Below are 19,352 nucleotides of genomic sequence, written 5' to 3'. Positions count from 1 at the left end.
CTTAACAAAATAGACACAAATAGACTATTTGCAGTTATGAATGATTACTCCTTACCTTTAAGAGCAAAAATGATAGCATATCCACTAGGTCTATGCGATATGGACAAAAAAAAAAACTATCACGATTATTTTCACCAATTTTGCAATTTTGATTTTAATCATGATTTTGACACACACATATGCATGCTTTACAGTCATAAATTCATTCAGTATACATTTTAAATATATTTCCAAAAGAAAACCAAAGAGAGCTTTATCAAAAAGTTGTAACATGTCTCTAGAACAGATGTAAGTCAAAATAATCACTAAGATGTCAAACAACATTTTTATTAGACTTTTTGCAAAAATAAATAAATAAAATAAAATAAAACCTGTGTCCCTTGTCCAATTTTCTTTTTTGCAATGCATTGGTCACAGAGCTCATTGTAGTGGTGCCTCAGGTGTTGAAATATATTTATTGCCCAAGGTTCACATATACTCCGTCTGCAGTGTGTACAGTAGGCTATGTGTAATGCGAGAGCGCATTATTGTAAAGCGAAAGCACAACAAAATAATGCGTGAGCGCAGATCTCTCCACAGATTTCCTTTGCTCTGTTACAAAATCGGACACGCTTGCTCAGATACATGCTGCTGTCACCCCGGAGAGACTTGTCTCCTTTCGCTCAACCTGTGTCATGTGCACTCACAAATCTCTCTATGCTCATGCGCTAGATATGAAATCATTTTGCACCTTTCTATTTCTAAACTTTTCTGTTCACATCTTTTACCGCATGCAGTGTGAATATTCTGATCTGTTAACATGGACTCGAAAAAAATATACATCACAGTCAGAGTGTGTGAACCTAGAGTTAGGCAAATGCCCAGTCTGTCCTGGCACTCCACTTAGGTGCGCTGCATTCTGATTGGTTGGGATAGCATACTGCAAGATATCAGGCCACGGAAAATCATGCTATAAAGCAATTTAGAAACCACACACACTGAAATTTATTTTTTTAATGATTTTGGTTAATATAACCTCAGACCCTCTCACCCTCAGTACAGGAGCTACTCAGGGCTGTGTTCTCTCCCCTTGGCTCTTTTCCCTTTATACATCATACTTTAGATCCATGGACACTTCAGTGAAAATAATAAAGTATGCGGACGACACAACCATTGTAGGCCTCATCTCAGACAATGATGAAACACAGTACCGCATGGTGGTGGACCAAGCTTGTAAATTGGTGTTCGAACCACAGCTCAACACAGCCAAAACCCAGGAACTCATTGTTGACTTTAGACGTAGACCATTTCTTAAAACACCAATACAAATAAATGGCAATTCAATCACCATCACTGACTCCTTTAAATTCCTAGGAACACACATTAGCAGTAACCTGAAGTGGACAACTAACACTAATCAAATCATTGCAAAGGCTCAACAAAGACTTTACTTCCTCAGACAGCTTAAAAAATACCGGATCAGATATCAGCTCCTTGTTCTATTCTATTCCGCTATCATCGAGTCCATCATTACATCATCAATAACAGTATGGTATGGTAGCACAGACAGCCAAACAAACAAAAAACTACAGCAGACTGTCAACAAAGCATCCAAGATCATAGGGAAACCACTGCCTTCAGTCGATTCCCTCTATACATATCGGACTGTAAAGCGGGCAAAGCAAATCATCTCTGACCCCTCACATCCAGCAAACCACCTTTTTCAGCTCCTTCCCTCAGGGAGGCGCTACAGGTCACTCTCTACCAAGACCAAACGCTTCACAAACAGCCTTTTCCCCATAGCCATCAGGACTCTGAACTACTCTCTTTAGCTTAGTTTTTCCTCTCATACACTATGCATGGTCATGTACCCACTGTATCTTGTATTCTTACATGTTGTGAAGTGTATTGTCTATTTGTTGTTTGTAATGTATGATGATGTAGAGCTTAAACATACTGTACTGAAAACAAATTCCACCGGCATTGTCGTGTGGCTAAATAAACAATCTACCCTTACGAAAATTAACCAACTACAAATGAAACCAAAAAACCATGGTTACTATAGTTAAACCATGGTAACCACAAATTAACCATGGTTTTGCTATATTAACCATAGTTTAACCACGGTATATGTAGTAAATCTGTGGTTAGACAAATGGGAGTCAATACACCAAAAAACCATGGGTTACTACAGTTTTACTATAATAAAACCATGGTTATTTTTCGTAAGGGTATCTATCTATCTATCTATCTATCCATCTAATCTATCTAAATCGCACAGCCCTAATATCTACTGAAAAAAATAAAAACTTATAATGAACAAAAATGCTCCAAACGTTTTTCTAAATTAACTAAAAAAGGTATTATAATAACTTTGCTACAAAACGGAACTATTTAAATAGCTGAAAAGGTCATTTAGGGAGAAGGGGAAAAAAATGGGCTCGGACCAGTAATTATGATATGTTGTCGGACACAGGGTGGACTAGGGTCTGAGCGTCCCAGGCCAGGGCTGGGCTAGGCCTTAAATCTGAGGCCAGTGCAGGATTCTACTTCTAGGAGGTTACATCATCTCTTCAGTTAAAACACAAGCATGTTTCTCTCTCACTTTTATAATGTTCTATTTAGATTCTATTTAGTTACCCTTGATTGAAAATGGAACCTACAGTTGCTTATATTCAGAAACCTTAAAGTCTTAAGAGACACATAAGAGTTCACACTGTAGAGAAACCTTATACCGGCCTTCGCTGTGGAATGAGCTTCACATATAAAGGAACCCTTTACACACCACTTCTAGAATTCACACTAGATAGATGTCCTTTCACATATCAGATAGATCTGAAAAATCACCTTTTCCTTCACTCTTCACTCAGGAAGAGGGTACCTCTGGGTCCTTGAAAATGCATTACATTTCAGCAATCTAAAATCAATAAAAAGACAGACACTTGAAAAGGTAAACATGTTTTTGACTGACTAGAAATTGTCATGCTCACTAATGAACCTTCTAACATATCTACATCCACACACATCCACCTCAGTAACCATCTTTTCACTTTGCTACCATCTGGTAAGTGCTTCCGCAGCCTGATGGCAAAAACCCAGAGACTCAGGAGGAGTTTCTTCCCCCAGGCCATCAGGCTCCTAAACTCAAAACCAGCCTCTTAACATCCTCATGTCTCCACTTAATATTCACTTTATCCTTAAGATATTCATTTTGCAATGCCGAGTATCTGAGTGAAGTGGAGCGTCAACAGTTTCCACAGAACAAACACAGAATGTTCCCCTAACGTTCCCGTATGGTTCCCATTTGGTAATTTTATTGGGAACCAAAATAGAACGTTCTATGAACGTTCCCTGTAGGTTATTTTAGGTTATATTTTTATTACTTTAAGGGAACGTTCCGAGTAGGTTCTATTTAAGTTAAGAAAACTTCCCTGGATAACCAATAGGGAACATTCTGGCAACATTCTGGGAACCAAAAACTAACATTCCCAGAACATAAAATTGTTAGCTGGGGAGCAGCTCCGCCCCGGATTCACGCCTTTTCTCCATGTCTCAAGTATTTCAGTATGTTTGAATAGCACATTTTGTTCATAATGTATCTTAAAAAAATAAATAAAATAACAGGAGAATAAGAAAAAGTGGCTTCTTGGATCACTAATGTGCAAACCTTTTTCCTACCTCATTACATGGTTGCCAGCATTGAAAGGTAAATGTTTCCGTTTTGCAATGCAAATTTAGTTTGAGATGAAAATAACAGTAGGCTGGTTTCATCAGTTATTTTACCTACAGATCGATGCTTTTCTTACAAATTTCTGCTCATTCGAAATCAGATGCAGATTAATTAGCACTGTATTAGGTTACATTTGATTTGAGAGATCCTTCTCTTTCAGCTAGCTAAATATGTTTAACATGAATTCTTACTAAATATTTTCCCAATATAAGCAATAGTTTAACCAGAATGTTTTCTTTCAAGTGTTTCATCATCAAGGCTTTGATCAGTGCGGCAGCCACCTTACGATCACATGTGCCATCAAAGTCGGACAAATTTTCTAACCAGAATGCCATCCATCTTTGCAGGATCAGAAATATCTGCAGACTGCGGTGTCAGTATCAAATTAAGCAGGGTACTGCAGGGTCAGTATCAAATTAACCTTTTGTGCAGGTCGGTCCCACATATAGGATTCTTATTTCCGTGCCTCTGGGAGTCTGGTCCCACAGATGGGATTTAGAACGTTCGGTGACGTCACATAACTGTCAAATTCAAACCACGTTTTCGTTCGATGGTGGCCTCTTTTTCCTGATCTGATTTACTGTTTGATGAAATGAGAGATAGCTGTCAACCACGGGAACGTCTGAGAAGTTTATTTTTTTTTTGATATTGGAGAAAAGGGTTGTCACATTTACAAAATCAGGCAATTATGTTTGTCCATCTATGCAAATTTATCTGTATGTTTAAGTAAAAGTTATATACAGCCAAGTATGTTGACCCATACTCAGAATTCGTGCTCTGCATTTAACCCACACTGTGAACACACACCTGGGGCAGTGGGCAGCCATTTATGCTGTGGTGCCCGGGGAGTAGTTGCGGGTTCGGTGCCTTGCTCAAGGACAGCTCAGTCATGGTATTGAATTGAATTGAATTAATTTATGTCAAGCAATATATAATGACACCTAACAAGGGCAATAAAGAAGTATTTGATTCATCTATACAATAAGTTAAATTCATCATACTTTCATCTAGGGGTTGCACGACTTCTGATTTCTACTAGTCGATTTTTTATTTAAAAAATACTCGCATTACTCGACTACTCGTGGTCCATGCTACTGTAAATGAAAAGATTAAATGATAGATTGATGATAGATGATAGATTTTTTTATTATAAATAAATGCTTATTAATTCATAGCCTTATGCAACAATTACATAAACAAATTGTCAAAACTATTGACATTACATATTTACATTTTCATGTAACAGCCTGTAATTGTATTTGTGTCTGTAACAATCACAACATTTTTCATATCTGCATTTGGATACAACGTCGTACAGTACTTGTTAAGATCGTCATGGCTATCTTTTTTTTCATTGTTATCACTGAACAAGTATGCCGTGTTAAACTAAAATTATTAATTTCTAAAACAATATTTATCATGCAAGCAGAAAGATGTCATGACAAACGTTTAGTGATCATTTGAACATGACTGAATCAATTCAATGCACATATTTTCATTAGATTAACTGTTTAAGCAAGTCTTAAAGTTTAGTGAACTTCACTAAACAAATGTGTGTGTTTGTGCAGCGCAAACCAGCAAAAGATAAAGATGCAAACATGTACGCCAAATAGAAAATGTATCCATATCTAAGTTGATTATTAGCCTGCCCTGGTTTTTGAGAGACTGACGGGCAGCGCAGCTGTTTGATTGGTGAGTGTGCTGTGCTTAATCCATTCATTCATATCATATCATAGCCTAAGCTTTAAAGAATTGCCTTTTAAATATTTATGTGGCGAGTGGGGCGGGGCCGAGGGACGTGGGAACGCGGAATGATTGGGAAATTAGTGACACCTGCGCCCCACTGCCGGTCTCGAGTCCCACGTAGGAGATGGAAGGATATAAAACTGGAGCGACGATAGTGAAGGATGAGAGAGGATCAGGCCTGGGCAATATTTTATGTTTGCTTTTTATTTTGTGCTCACCAGTCGTCCTTGAGGGGCTGGTGTGCTGTTTTGTATTTATTTTTGTCATTAAAGTTTCATTTTGATTGTGCGCCGGTTCCCGCCTCCTTCTTCCCGATGATTATGGAGTTCTATCATTACAATATACAATACAACGTGTATGATGTGTATAGGTGATATTATTCTTGCCAAGCTCTGATTTCTGAGAGATGCACAGAGAGACAACAGCAATTCGGTGTTGTCACGCTCTTTTCACTGATAAAGTTTACATTGATTCACTTCACACTCGTGACTTTAGAGCTCTCTGTATAATATTGCATTGATCCACTGACTCAACTGTTATCTAGCAAACTCCGGACTGTGCCAGCTTCAGCTGAGTATTCCCTGTCTGTTATAAATTTTTTAAGCCATTATCAGTGCCATTCTGAATAAGGTATTCGGCTTCAGGCACACCCCTATTTACATATTTGAATTTTATGTGCAACATAGATAAGGTCATAGAAATTAACAGCTACACGCAGTATTGTAATCCTAAAATTCACGTAGTACTTGCAAACAATGTATGCATTATGGTTAATGCATGCTCAAGTAGTCGATTGTTTCCGACAGTGCCGACTAGTGTTTGAAGTAGTCGATCACTTGACTACTCGACTAGAATATGCAAGCCCTAGATTCATCATACTTTAACAACAATCTATTGCTCGAAACCGAGTGGGTAGAAGTCAAACTTATTTAAATCCACCCCAGTTACAATTAACTAAAAAAAGGATAGTTGCTTCCTTAATTATTAACATTATCATAATACTCAACTAATTGGATATATATAATATGTATGAAAAAAAAGAAAAGAAAAGTAAAGAAAAAACAAAATACAAACATATCTTAAGTACACACCATATGTTACCACAGGTAACAATTATAAAAAATAGCAACAATGGAACTCAAAATACCTACAAAATAAAATAAAACAGACTATAAATACATAGATACATCAATACTATTATAGTAATACCAACAATGGTAATCAAAATACCTACAAGGTAAAATAAAACAGACCATAAATACATAGATACATCAATACTATTGTAATAATACCAACAATGGTAATCAGATACTTACAAGCAAAAATAACACAATTATGAATACATGAATACAACACCACATAATTAACCATGCCCTCCTTGTAGTGTGACAAGACCTTCTGTTTATAGAGTGCTTTAAATTGATGAATGCTTTGACTTTGTTTGAGTTCAAGCCCCTGACTATTCCATAGTTTGCACACAGACAGACAGAAACTCCTCCTTGTAGTTCTAATTGTTGGTATTAAAAAGTTCCCATAACTCCTCGAACTGTACAAATACTCTTTCTGTGTGAATAATCTTTGTATGTTAACAGGTAATAAGTTATGAAATGACTTTTATAAAAATTGTGCTGTTTAACTAGGTCATGTATTTTTTATAATTTCAATTTAAGAAAAAGAGGATTTGTTTGTTTCAGATATTCAGCCTTGTGTATTTACATTTATGCATTTAGTAGACTCTTTTATCCTAAGTGACTTACAGTGCAATCAGGTGCAATCAACTTTTTTTTTTACCTAACATTGTGTTCCCTGGGAATTGAACCCACAACCCTGCGCTTCTAACCTTTTTTGTAAAATAAATATTGATTGTATTAAGTTATTATAAGTATGTTCCCATACTTCAACACAGTAAATTAAGTATGGTAAAATAATAGAACAATACGAAATACGGAGTGTATTCTCATCAATTACCCATTTGGCTTTATTCATTATCGCAAGGCTTTTGGAGACTTTGGTTTTTATGTGTCTGAGGTTAGTTTTCCAAGTTAATTTATTATCTATTGTAAGCCCTAACATTTTTATTTCAGAAACATATTAAATTTGTATCCCATCTATCTCAATCATCTTATCCTTTTTTTCTTATAACTCCCATATAATATAGCTTTAGTTTTATCTCAATTTAAAGGTCATTTATTACTATCCATCCATTTTTTATATTCCTTAGTTCTGTATTTACACTATTAATAACCTTATCGTAATTGTCATCACAATAGAAAATGTTATCATCTGCAAATAAAACACACTTGAGTAATTTTTCAACATGAAGTATATCATTGATGTACAATTTGAATAGTTTAGGGCCCAATACTGACTCTTGGGGGAAACCACAAGATATTACATGACAATCAGATGAGGACTCACCCATCTGCACATAATGAATTCTGTCACTCAAATAGCTTTTTACCCAGTTTCCAGCCACTCCACATATTCCATACCTTTCTAGTTTCTTAAGTAATATTGCATGATTGATACTATCAAAGGCTTTTTTCAAATCAATAAATATACCAATGGTCAAATTTTTATCGTCCAATGCCTTTGATAATTCTTCTGTAGCATCCATTATAGCCATAGATGTAAATCATTTGCTTCTGAATCCATATTGACTTTCATTAATCAGATTATATTTTTAAAAAAAAAATTATAATTGCGTTATTACGCCTCGCGCCTAGGGGTAGTAGGAAAAATTCTTAATTGGACATAATAAGACTGGGTTGTGGTGATGGAATCCCAAGTACGAATCACTCCGGTCGATAGTCAAACAGGTACACGATGTTAATCAGAATAAGTAATTCGATTTATTGAAAACCAACAAGTGAAACAACGAGCATCTCTCCAGGGTGTCCCAAAGGCCCAAAATAACAAACAAAACAAATCTAGAAAGGAAAAGAGCAATAACTAACCTCAAATAACAAAAGTAAAATAAATGTTACTTCTCTAACTTCCTAACACAAAACAGAACTCAAACAAGATGGCCAAAACAAATCGGCAGAACACCCTTTGCTCCACGTTCTTAGTACAAATGGTTGAAAAGGAAAGAACGTGATCACTAGCTTTTACATTACACTCGAAAGTGACAAATTTGATCATTGGCAGGAGAAGGGATCCAGGAATTCTCAACCCAACCACGTCCGAACCAACAATGAGCTCCCCGTTGAATGCCGGCAGTGTCGTTTTAAAGTCCATGCCTTGTCTCCACCACCAATGATGATCTTACATCCCATAAGTGCGTGTCCTATCAAATACCACAGAGATTAAGAGGGAGGAGAAAGTACACACACACACAACAACACTACAAGAAACTCAGGTCGTACCACGAGTATTCAATATTTTTTCTAGAATTTTTTTAAATGGAGGAAGCAATGAGATTGTTTTTTTTTTGTAAAGTTATGTTTTTTTCCATGTTTGAATAGTGGAATAACTTTTGCAATTTTCATTTTCTGGGGAACACAACCATTTAAAAGTGACTGATTACAGATTGAGGGTGGAGAGAGCACTATACATTCACTCCCCCACCTACAATTCCTGCCGGTGTGAGACTTGAACTCGCAACCTTTGGATTACGAATCCGAATCTCTTACCATTAGGCCACAACTTCCCTACTGAAGAATATTAGGGCAAAGTAATAATTAAAAAATAAAACCATTCTGAGTTTCAAAGTCTTGAAATTTTGAGAAAAGTTTCAAATAAGATTTTTAGAATAAATTCATTGAATTATGAGAAAAACGTAATTAAAGTAATTAAAGTGTTGAGAATAAACTCATGTTTTGAGGAAAAAAAGTGTAAATAAAATGCGGAAAATAACCACTCTCGTGTCATGTTCACTTAATCTTGTTGGATCGTGTCAAACAGCGTCTGCAGAGTCATCGGTTGGAGAGTAATGTAAGAATATAAAATTTCATTTCGTATGCAATACATCCTGATATGATATGTGCATGCTTTCAAAAATGCAGTGGTGGACAGTAACGAAGTACAATTAATTCGTTACCATACTTAAGTAACTTTTTAGCATTTCTGTACTTTACTTGAGTATTATTGTTTTGTGAGACTTTATACTTTGACTCAACTACATTTCGAAGTGGCAAACCCTACATTTAACTCCACTACTTTCCTAAAACCTGTCGTTTCTTTCTACATTCCTTTCCACGACATACAGTATTGTTCAAAATAATAGCAGTACAATGTGACTAACCAGAATAATCAAGGTTTTTAGTATATTTTTTATTGCTACGTGGCAAACAAGTTACCAGTAGGTTCAGTAGATTGTCAGAAAACAAACAAGACCCAGCATTCATGATATGCACGCTCTTAAGGCTGTGCAATTGGGCAATTAGTTGAAAGGGGTGTGTTCAAAAAAATAGCAGTGTCTACCTTTGACTGTACAAACTCAAAACTATTTTGTACAAACATTTTTTTTTTCTGGGATTTAGCAATCCTGTGAATCACTAAACTAATATTTAGTTGTATGACCACAGTTTTTTAAAACTGCTTTACATCTGTGTGGCATGGAGTCAACCAACTTGTGGCACCTCTCAGCTGTTATTCCACTCCATGATTCTTTAACAACATTCCACAATTCATTCACATTTCTTGGTTTTGCTTCAGAAACAGCATTTTTGATATCACCCCACAAGTTCTCAATTGGATTAAGGTCTGGAGATTGGGCTGGCCACTCCATAACATTAATTTTGTTGGTTTGGAACCAAGACTTTGCCCGTTTACTAGTGTGTTTTGGGTCATTGTCTTGTTGATACAACCATTTCAAGGGCATTTCCTCTTCAGCATAGGGCAACATGACCTCTTCAAGTATTTTAACATATGCAAACTGATCCATGATCCCTGGTATGCGATAAATAGGCCCAACACCATAGTAGGAGAAACATGCCCATATCATGATGCTTGCACCTCCATGCTTCACTGTCTTCACTGTGTACTGTGGCTTGAATTCAGAGTTTGGGGGTCGTCTCACAAACTGCCTGTGGCCCTTGGACCCAAAAAGAACAATTTTACTCTCATCAGTCCACAAAATGTTCCTCCATTTCTCTTTAGGCCAGTTGATGTGTTCTTTGGCAAATTGTAACCTCTTCTGCACATGCCTTTTTTTTAACAGAGGGACTTTGCGGGGGATTCTTGAAAATAGATTAGCTTCACACAGACGTCTTCTAACTGTCACAGTACTTACAGGTAACTCCAGACTGTCTTTGATCATCCTGGAGGTGATCATTGGCTGAGCCTTTGCCATTCTGGTTATTCTTCTATCCATTTTGATGGTTGTCTTCCGTTTTCTTCCACGTCTCTCTGGTTTTGCTCTCCATTTTAAGGCATTGGAGATCATTTTAGCTGAACAGCCTATAATTTTTTGCACCTCTTTATAGGTTTTCCCCTCTCTAATCAACTTTTTAATCAAAGTACGCTGTTCTTCTGAACAATGTCTTGAACGACCCATTTTCCTCAGCTTTCAAATGCATGTTCAACAAGTGTTGGCTTCATCCTTAAATAGGGGCCACCTGATTCACACCTGTTTCTTCACAAAATTGATGACCTCAGTGATTGAATGCCACACTGCTATTTTTTTGAACACACCCCTTTCAACTAATTCAACTAATTGCCCAATTGCACAGCCTTAAGAGCGTGCATATCATGAATGCTGGGTCTCATTTGTTTTCTGAGAATCTACTGAACCTACTGGTAACTTGTTTGCCACGTAGCAATAAAAAAATATACGGAAAACCTTGATTATTCTGGTTAGTCACATTGTACTGCTATTATTTTGAACAATACTGTACATGCGTGACCAGTGACAGGTCCAAATAAGTGCAAGTGCAAGCGCAAATGTACAATCAGAACACTTTGTGTTTCGTGCAGGTTTTGGCGCTACTGCTGGCTCCGCCTGTGCGCTTTACTGTCTATGCCTGCTGGCTGCAAGCCTGCTACTTGTCCCAGCTTGCCTTCTCCTCCATCCTTATCTCTGTTTAGCATTCATTTGCTGAATTTTCGCTGTCACGTTTATAGCCAACGCAATAATGGAAGAAGCGCAAGACATTGAAATTGAGCACCCATGGCCATATTTAAGCGAACTATTTGAAGTAGTGGAAAGGAAGAACGATCATTCATTTTTAAGTTCCTTCTCTGTCTGCCTCAGAAGCATACGATTTCTTCTTTTAAGAATTCACCGTCCAATCTAAAGAAATACATAGAGGTAAGTAATTTTCAGTTTGACTATGAAATTAATTAAAGGCTGTCGTTTTACCCAAACTGGATACACTCATACGTTGTGTTAATAATAAACGTGGTCGTGGACATCAGTTGCATTGTGCAAGGTTAAGCTAGGAAACTGCAGACTGACCGTTAGCAAAGCTCATTAACACCTAGGCACTTGGCTAGAAATAGCCTAACGTTACCCCCTAAAAATGCCATTTACTTGTCAAGCTTTTTCATAGAATGTGTAGTGTGTCTAAAGAAATTCAATGTTAAATGATGAAAATGCATTTAGGCTGATGCATTTTTCAGACATTTAGGCTTCTATTTGACTAGGTTTACATGTAAGGTATGATTGATTGGTAGCTACTTGAAGAGTAGCCTGCGATTGATGTAGGCTCGCTAGCTAGGGGCCATTCACATATTGCGCCTAAAAACGCGCTTTCTCCTCCCGCATGGGCAGTTGCGCATATGCATCTGCTGTTGCTAAGCAACCATGACCTGCTTTCTCCATGAAGACGCGGAAATTTCAGCAAAGGATAAATGGATTTGCAGCACTAAAAATCGCTTGCAGTAACTCTGCTACTAAATTTATTTCAAAATTGGCAATCCATATACAGCTATGGTCAGCTATTTCTTCATCTTGGCTGAGCTTTCAAAGTTGTTACAGGAAAGGATGGAGCTGATTGGATGGTTCTTGTCACATGACCCGCTGTGTGCTTGCCGCATTCTGAAAAGTTGAGATGTTTTTAACTTGATGCGGTGCGGACGTGCCTGGAAAAAGCACCGCGTCGCTTCCATTATGAGCGCGCCTACATTGGAAATTACGAATTTGAGCACGCAAAAGATGCGATATGTGAACGGCCCCTACTCAGACTTCTCGGCAGCCTACTTGGTACATGAAAAAACATAAAATGTGCACTTCATTTATGAAATTGAAATATATTGCTGTGAAGATATGATGTTCATGATGTGTTTTTCCCCCTTTATTTCCATCCAGAGAAAGCATTCAAGTCACAATGCCCTGACAGCCCCTCGAAAAAGAAAAGCTGAAAACCCAGTTCCCTCCACTTCCGGACAACTGAAATTAGGAGAAATCCAGATTAATTGAATAGGTGCTCTGTGGCACTTGCTTGCCGGCGGATTAAAGGGCCACACACTTTTGATGTGTTGGGCAGTGCATTGAATGACATCCTTTGCGAAATTGGCATAGTGAAAAAATAGTTAGAACCACCACAGATAATGGGTCCAATTTCATAAAGGCATTTAGAGAATATGGAGAACAACAACAAGATGAGAATAATTACTTTGCCTCCAGTGAGACTGAAGAGCATGCTTGCAGTGATGATGATGAAAAGGAAGAGGAAGGTTGTGATGTTGACTTTATTGAGGTAACACTGATCTTAATGGAAGATGATGTCTTACATTTTCAGCTTCCAAAGCATCATCGCTATGCATGTCATCTATTAAACCTTGTTGCCACAGTTGATGCAGCCAAGGCCAGTTCCAATGAGTCCTATAAAAGACTGTAACGATCAGCTTTTGCAAAATGCAGTGGCTTATGGAACAAGACATCTCGATCCTCCACTGCTTCTGACATCACAGATGAAACAAGCAAAATACAACAGATCCGGCCAAACGACACACATTGGAACTCATTATTTCTCTGTTGAAAGAATCGTGAGAATAATCAAAGATGAAGGAGAAGGGGCCCAGAGAACTCTATGCACTGCACTGAAGTTGCCAATGTAAGTGTAACTTTTTTAAAATATACCTTTCATTTAGGGGTATAACGATTCACTTGTTTTCTCAATGCATCGATTACAAACCCTGTCGATTCATATGCATCGATCTTGAAACATGATTTTTTAATCGTGAATCGCCGATCTTGGACAGTAATCGATTCAAAATGCTAAGAATCGAATGAATCAATGCTTTCAAAACGTCGACAGCTGTATTTATTGCATGGACGGAGCAGGAATGTAAGTGACTAAATCATACGCACAGATCCATTGAATGATAAATGTGTTTAAACAATGTGGATGAACCAAATATACGAAAGAAACTGTTAAAATTAACCACAGCATTAACAATGACCTTGAAATAAGAGCGCAAGATTTATCTGATAATCAGATGCATGAAAGTAGCGTTTGTTTCATTAGCAAACAGACATCTGGTGTGATTTCTCTCAGAATCATTCGCTAAATAGAGATGAAGACGTTTTCACACTGAAAGAGAAGCGATCTCGCTCTCATAGACGTGCCAGGCTATATCTGCAGCTCAACTGAATAAAAGCAGAATTAACTGATGAAACAAAGAAAAACCCCACAAACAATTTATGAATGATGCAGTGCTAATTGACATTTATTACAGTACAGAAACTATAAAGTATATTTTCTACCTTATTCTGTGCAGAAAATGTAAATAATTGCTAATTAAAATGTATCCTAGTATATAAAACAATCATAAAATTGCCATTAGGAAAAAAATATTGATTACAAATGATTGATTATTGTCCAGCAGTGTATTTGATTTATTACAGCGAATTAAAAGTAATTAAAAAGAAGATAATTCCTTGCAAAAAAATAATTATAATCATAATAATAATAATTTTTATTATTATATAGGCTACATACAGTATTGTTCAAAATAATAGCAGTACAATGTGACTAACCAGAATAATCAAGGTTTTTTGTATATTTTTTTATTGCTACGTGGCAAACAAGTTACCAGTAGGTTCAGTAGATTCTCAGAAAACAAATGAGACCCAGCATTCATGATATGCACGCTCTTAAGGCTGTGCAATTGGGCAATTAGTTGAATTAGTTGAAAGGGGTGTGTTCAAAAAAATAGCAGTGTGGCATTCAATCACTGAGGTCATCAATTTTGTGAAGAAACAGGTGTGAATCAGGTGGCCCCTATTTAAGGATGAAGCCAACACTTGTTGAACATGCATTTGAAAGCTGAGGAAAATGGGTCGTTCAAGACATTGTTCAGAAGAACAGCGTACTTTGATTAAAAAGTTGATTAGAGAGGGGAAAACCTATAAAGAGGTGCAAAAAATGACAGGCTGTTCAGCTAAAATGATCTCCAATGCCTTAAAATGGAGAGCAAAACCAGAGAGACGTGGAAGAAAACGGAAGACAACCATCAAAATGGATAGAAGAATAACCAGAATGGCAAAGGCTCAGCCAATGATCACCTCCAGGATGATCAAAGACAGTCTGGAGTTACCTGTAAGTACTGTGACAGTTAGAAGACGTCTGTGTGAAGCTAATCTATTTTCAAGAATCCCCCGCAAAGTCCCTCTGTTAAAAAAAAGGCATGTGCAGAAGAGGTTACAATTTACCAAAGAACACATCAACTGGCCTAAAGAGAAATGGAGGAACATTTTATGGACTGATGAGAGTAAAATTGTTCTTTTTGGGTCCAAGGGCCACAGGCAGTTTGTGAGACGACCCCCAAACTCTGAATTCAATGACCCAAAACACACTAGTAAACGGGCAAAGTCTTGGTTCCAAACCAACAAAATTAATGTTATGGAGTGGCCAGCCCAATCTCCAGACCTTAATCCAATTGAGAACTTGTGGGGTGATATCAAAAATGCTGTTTCTGAAGCAAAACCAAGAAATGTGAATGAATTGTGGAATGTTGTTAAAGAATCATGGAGTGGAATAACAGCTGAGAGGTGCCACAAGTTGGTTGACTCCATGCCACACAGATGTCAAGCAGTTTTAAAAAACTGTGGTCATACAACTAAATATTAGTTTAGTGATTCACAGGATTGCTAAATCCCAGAAAAAAAAAATGTTTGTACAAAATAGTTTTGAGTTCGTACAGTCAAAGGTAGACACTGCTATTTTTTTGAACACACCCCTTTCAACTAATTGCCCAATTGCACAGCCTTAAGAGCGTGCATATCATGAATGCTGGGTCTTGTTTGTTTTCTGACAATCTACTGAACCTACTGGTAACTTGTTTGCCACATAGCAATAAAAAATGTCCTAAAAACCTTGATTATTCTGGTTAGTCACATTGTACTGCTATTATTTTGAACAATACTGTATATCGGGGGACCTCTTCAAAATGAGATTGGGCTAGTTTTGTTGTGAAAACCTGGCAACCCTGAACACAACACACACTAACAGTTCCCTTTCAAGGGAACTTCGAACTGTGTCCTCTAGGGCACGACTATTAAAAGGCACCGGGAGAACACGTCATTCTCTTTTTTGATTTCACTGACTGTTCTGATTGAAGCGTGCATCTGAAAGAACTGAGCGATCTTTCTCTGTATATCATGGCGACTACTAGCAAGCATTTAGACAATGTGTGCATCTGTGTCTGCGTTATTTGACACCTGTTGACATATCCGATCTTTGCGTCATCTTTGGGTAAAGAGCATGCAAGCTATGTCTTTGAGGAGGCAATCTGCATGCATTGAGTGTTTCTTCAATGAAAAAATGCTCAGCTCTCGTTCGTCTCTCTTCCGAAAAAAAAGGCATCCATCTGCTTCCTGCAGATAAGGATCCACCGCTACCTAGGCACGGAGGAGAATGAGCTCTTGAGAATACAGATGGATCTGTCTGAATGGTTTAAAGAGGGATTTTCCCTTTCGAGCTTGTAATGGCGGTGGACGAGAGAGAGCCTCGGGAGGATGATGTTATATCTTTAACACTATCTGATACTGAGGTAAGTGCTCTGCTGGGTTTTAACCCAGGAAAAGCAGGAGATATTTGAGGGTTTTGAAGAAGCTGAGGATGAGCCTTCTCAATTCTCCTGCCCTGTGTATGTAGAGCTGTTAGAGCTTATGGATTGCACCATGGCAAAGTTGGACTTGCCATTAAAATGCACTAAAAAGGTGATGCTGTGAGGCCACAAACAAAAAAAACCTTTATGATGATAGCCCTCCAGCTCAGGTGAGCCTTCCATTTCTGCATGATCTCCATACAGATATAAAAAAATCGGTTTTGGCATAAGAGTAAATCTGTCGACATCAAGGTGATGCACGAAAACGGCTATGAGAGGATGTCCCCTGTAGAAAGGGCTTAAAAAATAGTTTCATCTGGCCATCTAAGCCCCTTTTGAAACTCATCTGGCTTAAATGGCAAGGCATACACAACAGCAGGTCAGACTGTGGCTTTGATACACATGATGGTGGTGCTTCAAGCATATCAGACTGATCTGCTAAGAGACCTGGATAGAGGCGAGGGCTTTTCTCCTGATTAGGTAGCCTAGCTGCGCCACACCACATATCTCTCTCCATGCTACCAAGTAGGCCGCCTCCACCATGGGCGGGACTATGGCAACCATGGTGGCAGCGGTGAGACATCTGTGGATGAACCTTGTAGACATCAGGAAAAAAGAAAAGGCTTTCTTTTCGATACTCAGGTTTCGCCTTCTGCACTTTTCGGTGTTTCCATTGAGATGGTGATCAAGAAGTTCAGGGAGACGAAGCCATGCTCTGCTGCTTTCAGATCTTTCGTTCCACGAAGGCAAGGCAAGGCAAGTGTATTTATATAGCACATTTCGTACACAATGGTAATTCAAAGTGCTTTACATAAAATAAAGAAAAACAATCTTAATTTAAAATTAATTTAAAACAGTTAAAAATAGAAAATGATTTTACATAAAATACAGTAAATACGTAAAATACAGTGCAATCAGTTTGGACATTGCACAGTGCTCATTCAATAAATCCACAGCTGAACAGATGAGTTTTGAGTTTAGATTTTAATGTGACTAGTGTTTTAGCACATCTGATCTCTTCTGGAAGCTGATTCCAACTGCGGGCAGCATAGTAACTAAAGGCGGACTCCCCTTGTTTTGTGTGAACCCTTGGTATTTCTGACTCTATCCTAATGATCTGAGTGGTCTGTTAGGTTTACATTCAGTCAACATATCTGCAATATATTTCAGTCCTTGGTCATTGAGTGATTTATAAACGAGTAAAAGTACTTTATAATCAATCCTAAATGTAACTGGAAGCCAGTGTAAGGACCTGAGGACTTGTGTCATAAGCTCATATTTTCTGGTTCTAGTCAGAATCCTGGCAGCAGCGTTCTGGATGAGCTGCAGCTGTCTAATTGTCTTCTTGTGAAAGCCGGTGAGGAGACCACTACATTATCACCCTGCTGGTGATAAAGGCATGAACAAGTTTCTCCAAGTCTTGACTGGAAACAAAACATCAAATTCTTGCAATGTTTTTAGATGATAGTATGCTGATTTAGTTACTGCTTTGACATGATTACTGAAACTAAGGTCTGTCTCCAGAATCACAACCAGATCCCTGACTTGATTTTTAGTTGTAAGACCCCTAGAGTTCAGGTATGCATTCACCTTGAAAACTTCATCTTTGTTTCCAAATGCAATTACTTCAATTTTTTCCTTGTTTAACTGAAGAAAAAAAATAAACGAAGGTAGAGACAGAAGGCTAGTGTCACGACTCGCGCTCCTCCCCCACCTGCTGGAAGTGGAAAGAAGAATCGTGGGTCAAGAGGAGGTAAGCAGAAGGGATGTGATCCAGATTAGGCAGCATTCTTGTCCGAATCAGAGTGATACCAAGGAATCTACTCGTTCCCTTTAGGGATTTTTAACTTCTGCTTTTATCCTTCCCTTCCTAATTCCCCTGTAACCACCAGCTCTCCACCTGATCGAAGTTAGGTTGAAACCTCTCGCATAACAGTCTCCTATGCTGGACCTATAATGTTTTTGGCTGGTTCTATGTTCATAGCACCCACCCTACTGATGGTCAAGACTAAAAGGAGGCGAGCAGCACAGGTGGGTATGTAACCATCTCTGTATATACTTATGTGTACTAAATTGCTGGTGGTTATGTGTCTACTAATAAACTCCGGTATTAGGCAGCTGAGATCACAGGTTTCTGCGGGAACCTTCTTGATCTTCAGGCCTGGCACAGCACTGCAGGGAATTTCATGGATGTCCGGCCAGGTCCCTTTCCCTTTTGAGATGATTAGACCTTGGTTCCATGGGCTCCATTCAGCCAGTGTGTATTTATTTATTTTTATTATTTATTTTTTATTATATTTATTATTTGGGTGATTGGTAGTTTAGCAGCACTCCCCTTTTTCCAGAAAGGGTTGCTTATGAGTGCGCTACATTGAGCTCTGAGTTCTCTTCTCATATGAGACAGAGTTCTCTTTTTTTTCCCCAGAGCACTCCAGTATTGTTTCCATAGATCGAGTTGTACAAGCCTAGAGAGGCTTCGTTCCCTCCTTGCAACTATGATGACACAACAGATGCACCATTTCATCTATGAGCTGCTCTATCAGTGTGCCACGAGAGCCCCTCCTTCCACCTTAGATCAGTATTTGAAAATCCATGCTATGATAAGTGTGCACGTTAAGTCTTTGCACACTTTCTGAAATCCACACTGTGGTAAGTTCGCACGCTAGTATTCTGCATTCTTTCTAAAATCCTATATGGTGAGGGCTTTGCGCGGTTGCGTCGTGCCCTTTCTTGAGTTGGTAAAAGCCCCGTTCATCTTGGGCACCACTCCACCTATGTATCCTCAGATACCTATCTAAACAGGGTGTTGCTACTAGAGATCTGTTTAGATAGCTCTTTCAGCAAGCTTATGCGAAAGATAGCAGTAGCCCCTGTGTGACAGGCAAGACTTGGTTTAAAA

At 38.2% G+C, this 19,352-nt stretch overlaps 1 protein-coding gene across 1 annotated transcript in view; it reads left to right on the top strand.

Annotated features, from left to right (window-relative positions):
* LOC113065982 (zinc finger protein 271-like) overlaps positions 1 to 19,352 on the top strand; it is a 345,982-nt gene that overhangs the window by 129,008 nt on the left and 197,622 nt on the right. The window lies entirely within an intron of this gene.

Source organism: Carassius auratus, chromosome 4 (genome assembly GCF_003368295.1).
Source record: "Carassius auratus strain Wakin chromosome 4, ASM336829v1, whole genome shotgun sequence".
In the NCBI taxonomy this organism is placed as follows: domain Eukaryota; kingdom Metazoa; phylum Chordata; class Actinopteri; order Cypriniformes; family Cyprinidae; genus Carassius; species Carassius auratus.
The sequence above is the reverse complement of the archived record's forward strand: the minus strand, read 5'-3'. Positions and strand labels throughout refer to the sequence as shown.